At 46.0% G+C, this 15698-nt stretch overlaps 1 protein-coding gene across 1 annotated transcript in view; it reads right to left on the bottom strand.

The window, feature by feature from the left end:
• Positions 1-14822, bottom strand: part of ST3GAL5 (ST3 beta-galactoside alpha-2,3-sialyltransferase 5) — a 76236-nt gene extending 61414 nt beyond the window's left edge. The window contains exon 1 of the mRNA XM_073562066.1: positions 14696-14822. The gene's annotated coding sequence lies outside the window, so the exon portion shown is untranslated. The remainder of the gene's footprint in view (positions 1-14695) is intronic.
• Between the last annotated feature and the right edge of the window lie 876 nt (positions 14823-15698).

Below are 15698 nucleotides of genomic sequence, written 5' to 3' on the forward strand. Positions count from 1 at the left end.
GAATACATTGCGGATAGCCTTAGCAAGGGTCATATTAGACCTTCCTCTTCTCCTCTGGCTGCTGGCTTCTTCTTTGTTAAAAAGAAGGATGGCGGTTTACGCCCGTGTCTGGATTTCAGAGAACTCAACCAGATTACGGTCCGTGATCCTTACCCTATGCCACTTATACCCGATTTATTCAACCAAGTGGTTGGTGCCAGGTGGTTCTCCAAACTGGACCTCAGGGGGGCGTACAATCTTATAAGAGTCCGTCAGGGGGATGAGTGGAAGACAGCGTTCAATACCCCTGAGGGTCACTTTGAGAGTTTGGTAATGCCGTTTGGGTTGACTATGGCACCGGCGGTCTTTCAACACTTCATTAATGATGTCTTCTCTCAGTTGTTGGGGAGGTTTGTTATAATTTATCTTGACGACATCCTCATTTTCTCTCACGACCATGATACACATATAGAGCATGTTAGACAGGTTCTGCAGTTGCTCAGAGAGAACAGGCTCTATGTCAAGCTTGAAAAATGTGTGTTTTTCGTACAGGAGCTACCGTTCTTGGGTTATATAATCTCCGCCTCAGGTTTTAAGATGGACACCGCAAAGGTGCAGGCGGTACTACATTGGGATCGGCCTGATAATCTTAAGGCGCTTCAGCGATTTCTTGGCTTCTCCAATTACTATAGGAAATTTATTAAGAACTTCTCTATGATTGCCAAACCACTGACTGACATGACTAAGAAGGGTACCGACTTTTCTGACTGGTCTGAGCCTGCGGTACAGGCGTTTGAATTCCTCAAGAATAGTTTTGCCTCAGCGCCCATTCTGGTGCAGCCCGATGTCTCCTTACCGTTTGTCGTGGAGGTGGATGCGTCGGAGGTTGGAGTGGGGGCTGTACTGTCTCAGGGCCCTTCTTGGGCCAAGTTGCATCCGTGTGCCTTCTTCTCCAAGAAGCTGTCGCCTGCGGAGCGTAATTATGATATTGGCAACAGGGAACTATTGGCCATCAAATTGGCATTTGAGGAGTGGCGACACTTCTTGGAGGGGGCTGTTCATCAGATTACTGTGATAACCGACCATAAGAATTTGCTTTATTTAGAATCTGCTAAGCGCCTGTCCTCCAGACAGGCTCGCTGGGCATTATTCTTCACCCGGTTCAACTTCATTGTTACCTATCGACCTGGGTCAAAGAATGTTAAGGCTGACGCTTTATCCAGGTGTTTTCCTGGTGGAGAGTTATGTGAAGAGCCGGTGCCTATTCTCCAAAAGGGTGTGGTGGTATCTGCCATCACGACAGAGATTGAGGCAGAGATTGCCGAGGCTCAGGAGGTGGCACCGCCGGGGTTACCTGCTAATAAATCTTTTGTGCCGCTACATCTACGCTCTAGAGTGTTGGGCGAACATCACGACACGGTACTGGCAGGTCATCCAGGGGTTAAGAGCACTCTGGAATTGGTATCGCGTCGTTTTTGGTGGCCTAAAATCCGGCAGGATGTGGCCTCATATGTGGCTGCCTGTACCACGTGCGCACGGGCCAAGACTCCTCGTTCCCGTCCCGCTGGTAGCTTGCAGCCTCTTGGGGTGCCCAGTAAGCCATGGACTGAGATTTCCATGGATTTTATTACTGACTTGCCCGCCTCGGCAGGGAACTCGGTCATTTTGGTAATTGTTGATAGGTTCTCCAAAATGTCACATTTCGTTGCTTTACCGTCTTTGCCCAATGCTAAGACTCTTGCTCAGATATTTATTCGCGAGGTGGTCAGACTTCATGGTGTCCCGTCTGACATTGTGTCTGATCGAGGTACGCAGTTTGTGGCAAAGTTTTGGAGAGCTTTTTGTTCTCGCCTTGGAATCAAATTATCTCATTCATCGGCTTTCCACCCTCAGTCGAATGGACAGACTGAGCGGATGAACCAAAACCTGGAGCAATACTTGCGCTGCTTTATTTCCGACAATCAGGAAGAGTGGTCAGCGTTTCTTCCTCTGGCAGAATTCGCAATAAACAACCATTGCCAGGAATCGTCTGGGGAATCTCCTTTTTTTTGTGTGTATGGTCAACATCCTCAATTTTGCACCTTGCGTCTGGGGTGCTCAGCTGGCGTCCCTGAAGAGGACCAGTTGGGAGCTCAATTGTCGTCTGTTTGGAGGAGAGTCAAGCAGCGCTTGTTGAAGGTGGGTTCCAGGTACAAACGGGTGGCTGACTGCAGACGTGTGCCAGGTCCGGACCTGTGTGTGGGTGATTGGGTGTGGTTATCTACTAGGAACATTAAGCTCAAGATACCGTCACTTAAGTTGGGTCCCAGGTTCAATGGCCCATTTAGAATCTCCGCAGTGATCAACCCAGTGGCATTTCGTTTGGAGTTGCCGGCTGTGTATAAGATTCATAATGTATTTCACAAAGCATTGCTAAAGAAGGTCGTGGGTTTGGTGGATGGTTCCCCCGGGCCACCACCTCCCGTCTTGGTGGATGGCGCGTTGGAATTTGAGGTGTCCAAAGTGGTGGACTCTAGGGTTGTGCGTCGCACTCTACAGTACCTGGTCCACTGGCGTGGCTATGGTCCTGAGGAGAGGACATGGGTGCCGGCCTCTGACATTCATGCTGATCGACTGGTTACTATGTTCCATCGTCGCCATCCGGACAAGCCAGGTCCTCGACATGGTGAGGTTCCGGAGGTACCTCGTAGAAGGCGGGGTACTGTCATGTCGGACACTGTTCACACCAGGGTGTCCGGCAGACAGCGGTAATACCCTGTTGGGTATTCTGTTCCAGTCGGGATAGGGTTAACCAGGTTGTCATGCTGGCTGAGGGCTGGGCCACGCCCTTGGTCTTTAAATAGTTCGTCCTGACTATGGGCGTCGCCGACTATAGCTTTAGCCTAGTGCTAACAATACCGGTCAGCAGTGGTGGTGTTGGAGCGTCTGATATCTGGTGCAGTATATCCCTCAGTGGTTCTTTCTCCAATCTGTTATATATATTTGGTTGCCCTTGCACATTATTGTATTCCCTTGTGTATTAACTGTGTGGTGTTTCTTTTACCCCTGTCCATACGTATTTGTGGGGTCTGGTGTCTGGTCCCCTCACTGGGTGGAGGGTGGTGGGTTCAGCTTAGGGCTGGACAGGAGACAGGGACAGGGTGGAGGCTCAGGCAGGCACACCTTCAGTGTAAACCCTGGGTAGAGGGACAGACAGGGTTCCCCTACTCTGAGGGACATCGCAGGGGTCCCGGGGTTTTTGCCTAAAGTAACCTAGGCATACCATGACAGCTGTCATAGGAAGATCAAAAGAGTGGTGTCACTGGAGAAAGGAAGGTGAGCAGGGGTGGACATATCACTGATGCTACCCAAGGTCCGAGAGTTAAGGGAGCCACATCCACCTCCACAGCAGCAAGCAGCTTCTGCCATAGACAGAACTTTGTGACTGCAAAGTGCCCATATACTGTTCGGGCATAGGGGCCCTTTTCTGTCTTTGTGTCTGCACTACAGTGACATTATCTGAGAATTCAGCTACCTATAGGTTCTTTTTCTGAAACCAAATTTTAATGGTTAGGTTAAAATTACACAGACTGGATTCGTATTAGTTATGGAATAACACAAAACGCGTCAGTCACAGAGATTTCTGATATAAACCGTCCGGTATAATCTGCAGGTCATTCGCTAATCCCTGTAAGATACTTGTGATGCCGGGAATGATTTTCTCAGTTGATAAGCGGACGTGCATTTACTTTCTCACTTACCACGTGTGGTTACCAGAGAACTTTCACTTACACGCTGCCCTTCCCTGTGCATTCTCATTAGATCCTTACACAAACATAAAAAATCTAACACAATATTGTTGTGCAATCAGTTGTGACGAGAATAGATGGAGGCATCCACAAGGTCGGAGCAGGTCAGGGACCCTGGGCACACAACGTAACACGTGTCCACCATCATACACATGGCCCATGGTATCACAGAGGAGCATTGTTAGGATGAGGTCTGGGAAGATGATTACTGGCTGCGCGCCGCGCAGAGCCAGACGGACTACAGGCATATCACACTCCAATACACCCGGAGCCAAAACTAAAAGCTTGGGAAAAGTCGCCGGCCAACCCTGATATTAACTAATAAAAAGTCTACAATTGAGGAAGTCTTTCCTTATCATCAAATACAACTATTAACTTTCTCAAGTGGGACAAACTTATAGGGGTTGTCCCACTGACAAAGTATATTTTACTCAATAGATCTTAGAATAAAATATTGGAATAATATAATATGTTATGTAAGAGCAGTAAAAAGCAGATGGCCTAATATAAATATGTAATAAAGGATAAAACAAAAACTCTGAATAATACAGATAATAATGGCAAGTCTGCTGTTCCGATTTTTCCTTTTTTTCCGGCATTAACTACATACAAACTAACATATTTTATGTCGGGGAAGGGTTAAAACAGTTTTCCCACGAAAGACGGCTGGATAGGTAATGAATGTTTGGTATCTGGGGGGTCCCACCACTTTGATCCCTCAATCGATGACTCTTGAAGTCCCTTCCAACTCTAACATTCTATGATCACTACAATGGGGGTCTCAATTCTAGGACATGCATGACCACTGCCGCCCCATTCAATGTATACGGCACTGATGAGTACAGCCTAGGAATGAATAAATATTATATTCGGGACAATTGGTCTAACTTTATAACTAGATGAATACATTACTATGGCGCAGGGGGCGTCCAGATATCCTGTATATGGAAATTTTGGGCAGTCAGGTTCCTTAGTTCATACTTAGCATTTTTGCTGCATTTTTTTTTTAGGGGGCATTTTTACTGCATTTTTTTTTAGGGGGCACATTTTACTGTATCAGCAACATGAATGAACCTATCAGTTCTTTCAGCTTTTTAGCTGCAGTTTTTACCCTGCTTTGCACAAAAAAAATACACAAAAAAAAAGCTTCAGAAACCATATCAAAGAAGCCACAAAAACATACAACTGCGTTTCTGCTATTATTTTTTTGGATTATTTTTTTCCAAGTAGGAAAAAATATAAACTGTTTGTGAACACACCCTAAGGCCAGGGGTCACACTTGCGAGTGTGATGTGAGAAATTTGCGCTAGTCTCTTACATCAACGGCACTCGGGACCAGAGTGTGCGGCTGCACTATGGCGGATACATGACTGGTCAGGTTCAGTAACTCCCTACGGGAAATGTCAGGCAATGTATGTAGAGAGGAAACTGAGGGTTGAGGGCATGTGATAGTTGAGTGTAAGTGGAATATATATATATATATATATATATATATATATACACACACACACCATATATAGCAAAATGTATCTGCACACGCTGTGGTACTGCTCCTTTAAGAGTCCTAGTGAGCAGGACAAATATTCCTCGGCGGATTACACCATCCATCTGCAGCAAATGCATAAGGAAATCTGCATTTGTTACAGATTTCATGTGAATTTATGGCTGATTTTACGCTCTACAATGCAAATAATTCAATCTGCTGTGAACGTCTGCGACATAAAAAAAAAAAAATCATGTAGAACTCTATTACTGGATTTTTCCAGGAGAAAAAGTCCGCAGCGTAACCACCACAGCTGAACATACCCTTAAGGCTGGGTTCACACGTAGCGGAACTCTGGCGGACATTACCGCGAGAATTCCGAATTCCATTCCGCGGGAAAATCGCATTTAAAATTCCCGCGTTTTTTCCGTGGAAAAACTAGCATTTTGCAAGCGTTATTAGCTTGCAGAATTGCTAGCGTTTTCCCAGCAATCTGTAGCATCGCTTGGAGAACTGATTGACAGGTTGGTCACACTCGTCAAACATAGTGTTTGACGAGTGTGACCAACTTTTTACTATTGAGGCTGCCTATGTGGCCTCAATAGTAAAAGATAGAATGTAAAAAATAATTAAAAAAATATATATTGTTATTCTCACCTTCCGGTGTCCCACGCAGCCTTCCCTCCTCTCTCCACGCTCCCGGTCTCAACGTCACGATCCCACGAGAACGGACGTCATCGCTCGCAAAGGATTACTGGGACCGGGAGCGTGGAGAGAGGCGGGAAGGCTGCGCGGGACGTCGGAAGGTGAGAATAACAATATTTTTTATTTTAAATTCTATTTTTTACAGGGATATGGTACCCAAAGCCCGGAGGACAGTCTCCTCTCCTCTGGGCCGTGGGTACCATCCACAAATGTTCTGCTCACTTTTCGCATGGTGGGCACAGCCACATTCGGAAAGTAAGCAGAACAATGCATTCCTATGGGTGCGGGATCGCCGCGATTCCGCTAAATTAATGAGCATGCTGTGTTTTTTACCGCGAAGCGATTCCGCCGCGGTAAAAACCGCAGCATTAGCACAGCATTGCGGAATCCCATAGGAATGCATGGGATGCTTATTTCTTGCGCTTTCGCGGCAAAATCGCGCGGTTAAAACCGCCGTGAAAATGTGAAAAAACCGCCATGTGTGAACATAGCCTAAGAGTTTTGGGAACAGAATATGAGAAGAAAGTCTAGAAAATCCTGATTTTCCTCTCAGTGGCTTCAGCTTCAGGAGAACCCAACAAGTTTTTCTAAGCTGATGATTCAGGAAACTCTGAACTGCGTTTTTTGGATTATTTTTTTTGGAGCGTTTTTGTGCAAGTGTTATTTGCTCTTTTTTTCTCATTTCTTTGAATAATTTTTTTTAAAGCAAAAACGATGACAAAATGCTTCAAAATAACATCCAATTGTCTTTTTTGATTTTCCCCACTTACTCAGAAGAAAAATGCCAGAAGAATGGACTGGTAGGTCACTACTTTTAATCGCTTTGTTTTTTTTAGAAACCTGAAGAGGTTCAAAGATGTTGAAATGTCTGAACATAAGAACCGCAAGTTGTTTTCTACATGTTCATTCTTGTAATAATTTTTTAATAGGTTTTTCAGGCAGTTCCCGCACCTGAAAAAGACACCGTCGGCACAAAACTTAAGAGCAAAAAACTTTCCAAATCCTCCTCAAAAACTTTTCAGGTTTCCAATTAGATTCTGCTCCAATAATAATAGGCCGATTTAATACATTTTTCCCTGCAGTCGTAAGGAAAAATCTCTCCCACCCAGTGCATTTTCCGCTGCTTGTGGGAATACACCCCAAGAATCCAGTCTTTGATTTCCCATTTTCTACTCACCTCTGGTTCTTCTGAACATACGTAGAAGATATCAGGAGCTATGTGAAAGTTTTACATGATCGTTACATAAACTCGTGAGGACGGAGTAAAGGCGAAACATCAGCAGAAGAAGTCATTTCTGTGAAGTTCACCTGAGGAACTAATGATCTGACTTGTACTAGAGGTGTGTACCAGAAATCTAATATTTGCACATACACCTAGACCCACATTTATTAAAAAAATGGCAGAATTTACACCAAATTTTTACTTCACTTCAGTGTTGCACCTCGTTGATAAAACTGTCTCAAGAAACGTTAGCTGAAACTTCCTAGGCATGGTTACAGCTACATAAGAGCCTGGCACTTATGTGTCAAATGATGCACATTAATGCAGAATTTTGCAGGACTTTTTAAGCAAGTAATGGACGCAGCTTAAATATATTTGTTCCCCATCTTTCCTAAGACTGCTCTGCCCCATCTAGCACATGCAATTTTTTGTAGAAACGCAATCAAAAATATGTCATACTTTGTGCCAAAAAATGAATAATGCTCCTTTTTGGATATTTTTTAAAGGGAATCTGTCACCCCTTTTTTCGACTACGAGCTGCTGGCAATGACATCAGGCGCTTACAGTCATATGTTAAAGTTTGGGCACCCCTATTAATGTTAACCATTTTTCTTTATAACAATTTTGATTTTTGCAACAGCTATTTCAGTTTCATATATCTAATAACTGATGGACTCAGTTATATTTCAGGATTCAAATGAGGTTTATTGTACTAACAGAAAATGTGCAATCTGCATTTTAACAAAATTTGACCGGTGCAAAACTATGGGCACCCTTATCATTTTCTTGATTTGAACACTCCTAACTACTTTTTATTGACTTCCTGAAGCACTAAATTGGTTTTGTAACCTCATTGAGCTTTGAACTTCATAGCCAGGTGTATCAAATCATGAGAAAAGGTATTTAAGGTGGCCACTTGCAATTAGTTCTCCTATTTGATTCTCCTATGAAGAGTGGCATCATGGGCTCCTCAAAACAACTCTCAAATGATCTGAAAACAAAGATTATTCAACATAGCTTTTCAGGGGAAGGATACAAAAAGTTGTCTCAGAGATTTAACCTGTCAGTTTCCACTGTGAGGAACATAGTAAGGAAATGGAAGAACACAGGTACAGTTCTTGTTAAGCCCAGAAGTGGCAGGCCAAGAAAAATATCAGAAAGGCAGAGAAGAAGAATGGTGAGAACAGTCAAGGACAATCCACAGACCACCTCCAAAGACCTGCAGCATCATCTTGCTGCAGATGGTGTCACTGTGCATCGGTCAACAATACAGCGCACTTTGCACAAGGAGAAGCTGTATGGGAGAGTGATGCGAAAGAAGCCGTTTCTGACAGCACGCCACAAACAGAGTCGCCTGAGGTCTGCAAAAGCACATTTGGACAAGCCAGTTACATTTTGGAAGAAGGTCCTGTGGACTGATGAAACAAAGATTGAGTTGTTAGGTCATACAAAAAGGCGCTATGCATGGAGGCTAAAAAACACAGCATTCCAAGAAAAACACTTGCTACCCACAGTAAAATTTGGTGGAGGTTCCATCATGCTTTGGGGCTGTGTGGCCAATGCTGGCATCGGGAATCTTGTTAAAGTTGAGGGTCGCATGGATTCAACTCAGTATCAGCAGATTCTTGACAATAATGTGCAAGAATCAGTGATGAAGTTGAAGTTACGCAGGATATGGATATTTCAGCAAGACAATGATCCAAAACACCGCTCCAAATCTACTCATTACTGCTGTAATGTCTATTGTCTGTACAAATCCCCTCTGAAATGTAAAGTGCTGCGGAATATGTCGGCGCTATAAAAATAAAATTTATTATTATTATTATTATTATTATTATTATTATTATTACTCAGGCATTCAAGCAGAGGAACAATTACAATGTTCTGGAATGGCCATCCCAGTCCCCAGACCTGAATATCATTGAACATCTGTGGGATGATTTGAAGCGGGCTGTCCATGCTCGGCGACCATCAAACTTAACTGAGCTGGAATTGTTTTGTAAACAGGAATGGTCACAAATACCTTCATCCAGGATCCAGGAACTCATTAATAGCTACAGGAAGCGACTAGAGGCTGTTATTTTTGCAAAAGGAGGATCTACGAAATATTAATGTCACTTTTATGTTGAGGTGCCCATACTTTTGCACCGGTCAAATTTTGTTAAAATGCAGATTGCACATTTTCTGTTTGTACAATAGACCTCATTTGAATCCAGAAATATAACTGAGTCCATCAGTTATTAGATACTAGATTATGGCCCGATGCTATCGCATCAGGAGGATGCGATTAGCATCACACCTCTTGCCATGTTAACCCTCAACACACACACTCCTCTCACCTTTCACCATCTCCACTCACTCTTTCACTCCACATACGACCCCTTCTCTCACTCCGTCTCTCATACTCATGCCGTCATGGCCGCTGCTCCACGATCCCCGCCATCCTGGATCCAGACGTTGTCCACGCCAGCGACATGTTCTTGCGGCGACGCCATCTTGAGTATCGTGAAATCCCGCGATACTCAAGATGGCGTCGCCGGAAGAACATGTCGCCGGCGTGGACGACGTCGGGATCCAAAATGGCGTCGGCGAAATCTCGCGAGTTTTCGCCGACGCCATTTTGGATCCCGACGTCGTCCTCGCCGGCGACATGTTTTAGCGGCGACGCCATCTTGAGTATCACGGGATTTCGCCGATCCAAAATAGCGTCGCCGCAGGAACATGTCGCCGGCGTGGATGCCGTCGGGATCCAAAATGGCGTCGGCGAAATCTCGCGAGATTTCGCCGACGCCATTTTGGATCCCGACGTCCTCCACGCCGGCGACATGTTCTTGCGGCGACGCCATCTTGACTATCGCGGGATTTCGCCGATCCAAAATGGCGTCGCCGCAAGAACATGTCGCCGGCGTGGAGGACGTCTGGATCCAGGATGGCGCCGGCGGAAGATGTCGGGGATCGTGGATCAGCAGCGATGACGGCGTGAGTATTGTGAGACGGAGTGAGAGAAAGAGTCGTATGTGGAGTGAAAGAGTGAGTGGAGATGGTGAAAGGTGAGAGGAGTGTGTGTGTTGAGGAGGAGTGGTGTGTTGAGGGTTAACATGGAAAGAGGTGTGCGGTGACGTCACCGGTTACAACTGGACGGAAGTTGTTACAACCGGAAGCTGCTTAGGGCATTTATTATTATAGATATGAAACTGAAATAGCTGTTGCAAAAACCAAAATTGTTATAAAGAAAAAAGGTTAACATTAATAGGGGTGCCCAAACTTTAACATATGACTGTATCTACAGCATTCTGGCTGCCTGCGCCGGAGCCACGACAGGCAGCATAGAAGAGGACAGCATCGTATGAAGAAGGGAGGCGCCGGACCGGACGGTGACACCCATCGGACCAGACGGGACGCCAGGGTGAGTATAATCTTACTCATTTTTCATATCTTTCAGGTTACATCGGGGGCTTATCTACATCATTACAGAATGCTGTAGATAAGCCCCTGAAGTCACTGCCGGCAGCTCAGTCGAAAAAAGGGGTGACAGATTCCCTTTAAGTTTTGACTCAGGTACTAAAAATTGATGTTACACAAGTGGAAAATCTGGTTTAGGGTCTTACAACGAAGAAATGAATATGAGCAAAATAATGTTGGCGGAAACATAATGAGAAATGTCCTACATCATAGCGTACATTTAGGTTATATTGTAATATAACAGTTAGATGCAGGATTGGACCTGATATGCAACAGTCAGCACCAGCGCCAGAAGGTTCCCTTTGATGTATTAGTATTAATAGAGGTTTGTCTGATTGATTTTACTACTTTTCTCATCATATGTGATCCAAACTCAGCGTCACCAGCCAGTAAGTCCGTCCAAACTCAGCGTCACCAGTAAGTCCGTCCAAACTCAGCGTCACCAGTAAGTCCATCCAAACTCAACGTCACCAGTAAGTCCGTCCAAACTCAGTGTCACCAGTAAGTCCATGCAAACTCAGTGTCACAGGTAAGTCCGTCCAAACTCAGCATCACAGGTAAGTCCGTCCAAACTCAGCGTCACCAGTAAGTCCATCCAAAGTCAGCCTCACCAGTAAGTCCATCCAAACTCAGCGTCACCAGTAAGTCCGTCCAAACTCAGCGTCACCAGTAAGTGCATCTAAACTCAGTGTCGCCAGTAAGTCTATCCAAACTCAGTGTCGCCGGTAAGTCCATCCACACTCAGTATCACCAGTAAGTCCATCCAAACTCAGTATCACCAGTAATTCCATCCAAACTCAGCATCACCAGTAAGTCCATCCAAACTCAGCGTCACCAGTAAATCCATCCAAACTCAGCATCACCAGTAAGTCAGTCCAAACTTAGCATCACAGGTAAGTCCATCCAAACTCACCGTCACCAGTATGTCCGTCCAAACTCAGCATCACCAGCTAGTAAGTCCGTCCAAACTCAGCGTCACCAGTAAATCCATCCAAACTCAGCATCACCAGTAAGTCAGTCCAAACTTAGCGTCACAGGTAAGTCCATCCAAACTCACCATCACCAGTATGTCCGTCCAAACTCAGCGTCACCAGCCAGTAAGTCCATCCAAACTCAGCGTCACCAGTAAGTGCATCCAAACTCAGTGTCACCAGTAAGTCCGTCCAAACTCAGTATCACCAGTAAGTCCGTCCAAACTCAGTGTCACCATTAAGTCCGTCCAAACTCAGCATCACCAGTAAGTCCGTCCAAACTCAGCGTCACCACTAAATCCGTCCAAACTCAGCGTCACCACTAAATCCGTCCAAACTCAGCGTCACCAGTAAGTGCATCCAAACTCAGTGTCGCCAGTAAGTCCATCCAAACTCAGTGTCGCCAGTAAGTCCATCCAAACTCAGTGTCGCCGGTAAGTCCATCCAAACTCAGTGTCGCCAGTAAGTCCGTTCAAACTCAGCGTCACCAGTAAGTCCATCCAAACTCAGCGTCACCAGTGAATCCATCCAAACTCAGCATCAACAGTAAGTCCATCCAAACTCAGCGTCACAGGTAAGTCCATCCAAACTCAGCGTCACCAGTAAGTCCATCCAAATTCAACATCACCAGTAAGACCATCCAAACTCAGCGTCACAGGTAAGACGGTCCAAACTCAGCGTCACCAGTAAGTCCGCCCAATCTCAGCGTCACCAGTAAGTCCATCCAAACTCAGCGTCACCAGTAAGTCCATGCAAACTCAGCGTCACCAGTAAGTGCATCCAAACTCAGCGTCACCAGTAAGTCCATGCAAACTCAGTGTCACAGGTAAGTCTGTCCAAACTCAGTGTCACAGGTAAGTCCGTCCAAACTCAGCGTCACCAGTAAGTCCGTCCAAACTCAGTGTCACAGGTAAGTCCGTCCAAACTCAGCGTCACCAGTAAGTCCGTCCAAACTCAGCGTCACCAGTAAGTCCATCCAAACTCAGCGTCACCAGTGAGTCCATCCAAACCCAGCATCAACAGTTAGTCCGTCCAAACTTAGCGTCACAAGTAAGTCCATCCAAACTCAGCGTCACAGGTAAGACGGTCCAAACTCAGCGTCACAGGTAAGACGGTCCAAACTCATTGTCATGAGTAAGTCCATCCAAATTCAATGTCACCAGTAAGTCCGTCCAAACTCAGCGTCACCAGTAAGTCCATCCAAATTCAATGTCACCAGTAAGTCCGTCCAAACTCACCGTCACCAGTATGTCCGTCCAAACTCAGCGTCACCAGCCAGTAAGTCCGTCCAAACTCAGCATCACCAGTAAGTCCATCCAAACTCAACGTCACCAGTAAGTCTGTCCAAACTCAGCGTCACCAGTAAGTCCATCCAAACTCAGCGTCACCAGTAAGTGCATCCAAACTCAGTGTCACCAGTAAGTCCATCCAAACTCAGTGTCGCCGGTAAGTCCATCCAAACTCAACGTCACCAGTAAGTCCGTCCAAACTCAGTGTCACCATTAAGTCCGTCCAAACTCAACATCACCAGTAAGTCCGTCCAAACTCAGCGTCACCACTAAATCCGTCCAAACTCAGCGTCACCAGTAAGTCCATCCAAACTCAGCGTCACCAGTGAGTCCATCCAAATTCAGCGTCACCAGTTAGTCCGTCCAAACTTAGCGTCACAGGTAAGTCTATCCAAACTCAGCGTCACAGGTAAGACGGTCCAAACTCAGCGTCACAGGTAAGACGGTCCAAACTCATTGTCATGAGTAAGTCCATCCAAATTCAACGTCACCAGTAAGTCCATCCAAACTCAGCGTCACCAGTAAGTCCATCCAAACTCAGCATCAACAGTAAGTCCGTCCAAACTCAGCGTCACAGGTAAGTCCATCCAAACTCAGCGTCACAGGTAAGATAGTCCAAACTCAGCGTCATGAGTAAGTCCATCCAAATTCAACGTCACCAGTAAGTCCATCCAAACTCAGCGTCACCAGTAAGTCCATCCAAACTCAGCGTCACCAGTAAGTGCATCCAAACTCAGCATCACCAGTAAGTCCATGTAAACTCAGTGTCACAGGTAAGTCCATCCAAACTCAGCGTCACCAGTAAGTCCATCCAAACTCAGCGTCACCAGTAAGTCCATCCAAACTCAGCATCAACAGTTAGTCCGTCCAAACTCAGCGTCACAGGTAAGACAGTCCAAACTCATCGTCATGAGTAAGTCCATCCAAATTCAACGTCACCAGTAAGTCCGTCCAAACTCAGCGTCACTAGTAAGTCCATCCAAACTCAGCATCAACAGTTAGTCCGTCCAAACTCAGCGTCACAGGTAAGTCAGTCCAAACTCATCGTCATGAGTAAGTCCATCCAAATTCAACGTCACCAGTAAGTCCGTCCAAACTCAGCGTCACCAGTAAGTCCATCCAAACTCAGCATCACCAGTAAGTCCATCCAAACTCAGCATCACCAGTAAGTCCATCCAAACTCAGCATCAACAGTAAGTCAGTCCAAACTCATCGTCATGAGTAAGTCCATCCAAATTCAACGTCACCAGTAAGTCCATCCAAACTCAGCGTCACCAGTAAGTCCATCCAAACTCAGCATCACCAGTAAGTCCATGCAAACTCAGTGTCACAGGCAAGTCCGTCCAAACTCAGCGTCACAGGTAAGACAGTCCAAACTCAGTATCACCAGTAAGTGCATCCAAACTCAGCGTCACCAGTAAGTGCATCCAAACTCAGCGTCACCAGTAAGTGCATCCAAACTCAGCGCCACCAGTAAGTGCATCCAAACTCAGTGTCACCGGTAAGTCCGTCCACTTACTACTAGGTCTGTCCAAACTCAGCACAGCTGCTTTATCCCACCACACACAGCTTTGCTGTACCTGACAAAATGAAGATTACCTGCTGTATCTGATAAAAGCTGCTGAATCTAAAACCCTTCGTCGCTGTATCCGTATGTGACGCATAAACGGCCTTTTCTTTTTATAGTCACATCCAACCCAGACCAAGGAGCATGGGAATGTGGAGACCACTCCAGCCCCCAAATCTATGCAGAACTAAAACTTTTCCAAGATCATAAGAGACAGCAGTAAACTCACATGGATTCTGTGCTTCTGCTGGGACTTCACATCCAGGTATGAGGGGGAGGTGGGAAAGTGCTGGAGGTCACAGAGGAAGCCAAGCCTGAAGGAGTGCAGAAAACACAGCAGCAGCAGCAGCATGGAGGGAGGAGATGAGAGGAGGGAGCTTGTGCTGGGGCAGTCAGCATCACAGGACAAAGTTCTGGAGGGAGAAGACCAAACAATGGAGGCCGGAAGGAAGGAGAAAGACCCCCTACTTGAGTCTCACCCGCATGTAGTGGGGGAAAAGCACTTAGCAGATTATAGGTTGTATATCATATTACAAGACATTTCCCACAGGAACGTGTACGTAATTATAGGGCTCCGCAACCCGATATTTAGGACGTGCCTAAAGTGGGGTATCCGACAGTGGGGGGATGTTCGGTGTATGTTATTGGGGGGTGATACAGATGAATACACCCTGAGGACACATAGTTGTGATAAACCGAAATGCAACGTGTAAAGGTCCCGTTACATTTAGCGATGCACCAGCGATCCCGACAAGGATACGACCCGGTCAGGATCGCTGATGCATCGCTAAATGGTCGCTAGTGAGCTGCCACACAGGCAGATCCCACCAGCGATGCAGCAGCAATAAGCAATCTGTCGGCGGTCGCTCTTACCTGTCACACTGCAGCGATGATGACGACTTTCGCCTGCGTCGCTAGTCGGCGCCAGCGGGACGCCAACGATGAAAAAATGGCCCAGACACTTCGAGTGCGATCAGCGATATCCAGCGGGGGGGCCGGTCGCAGGTACGTGTCACACAAAGCGAGATCGCTAGTGATATCGCTGTTGCGTCAAAATCGGTGACGCTTTAGCGATATCGTTAGCGATCTCGCTATGTGTAGAAGGCCCTCTAGAATCAGTGACAGATTCCTGACAGGTTATTATGTCAGCAAACAAGGATTTCTGCAAACCTGATCAAATAACGGCAACAGCAGAATTTTTTCTTTACACTCCTGAGATTGATCAGATATTG

This window comes from Dendrobates tinctorius, unplaced genomic scaffold (assembly GCF_039654945.1).
Source record: "Dendrobates tinctorius isolate UK_male_01 unplaced genomic scaffold, ASM3965494v1 ptg000334l, whole genome shotgun sequence".
Classification (NCBI taxonomy): domain Eukaryota; kingdom Metazoa; phylum Chordata; class Amphibia; order Anura; family Dendrobatidae; genus Dendrobates; species Dendrobates tinctorius.